A 914-nucleotide genomic window follows, 5' to 3' on the forward strand; every position below is an offset into this window, starting at 1 on the left:
TACAATAGCCAGGACTTGGAAGCAACCTAAGTGTCCATCAACAGATGAATGGATAAAGAAGATGTGGCACATATATACAATGGAATATTACTCAGCCATAAAAAGAAATGAAACTGAGTTATGTGTAGTGAGGTGGATGGACCTGGAGTCTGTCATACAGAGTGAAGTAAGTCAGAAGGAGAAAAACAAATACTGTATGCTAACAAATATATATGGAATCTAAGAAAAAAAATGTCATGAAGAGCCTAGAGGTAGGACGGGAATGAAAAACAGACCTACTAGAGCATGGACTTGAGGATATGGGGAGGGGGAAGGGTAAGCTGTGACGAAGTGAGAGAGTGGCATGGACATATATACACTACCAAACGTAGGGTGGATAGCTAGTGGGAAGCAGCCGCATTGCACAGGGAGATCAGCTAGGTGGTTTTTGACCACCTAGAGTGGTGGGATAGGGAGGGTGGGAGGGAGAGAGTCGCAAGAGGGAAGAGATATGGGAACTTATGTATATGTATAACTGATTCACTTTGTTGTAAGGCAGAAACTAACACACCATTGTAAAGCAATTATACTCCAATAAAGATGTTAAAAAAAAAAAAAAAAGCTTTTGCACAGCAAAGGAAACCATAAACAAGACGAAAAGACAACCCTCAGAATGCGAGAAAATATTTGCAAATGAAGCAACTGACAAAGGATTAATCTCCAAAGTTTACACGCAGCTCAGGCAGCTCAATATCAAAAAAACCAACAACCCAATACAAAAATGGACAGAAGACCTAAATCAACATTTCTCCAAAGAAGATATACCAATTGCAAACAAACACATGAAAGAATGCTCAACATTATTAATCATTAGAGGAATGCAAGTCAAAACTACAATGCAATATCATCTCACACCAGTCAGAATGGCCATCATC

The 914-nt window shown here is 39.4% G+C and overlaps 1 protein-coding gene across 1 annotated transcript in view; it reads right to left on the reverse strand.

The window, feature by feature from the left end:
• The window catches only part of CFTR (CF transmembrane conductance regulator), a 167,546-nt gene that overhangs the window by 98,041 nt on the left and 68,591 nt on the right, over positions 1-914 (reverse strand). The window lies entirely within an intron of this gene.

This window comes from Physeter macrocephalus, chromosome 5 (genome assembly GCF_002837175.3).
Source record: "Physeter macrocephalus isolate SW-GA chromosome 5, ASM283717v5, whole genome shotgun sequence".
NCBI classification, from domain to species: domain Eukaryota; kingdom Metazoa; phylum Chordata; class Mammalia; order Artiodactyla; family Physeteridae; genus Physeter; species Physeter macrocephalus.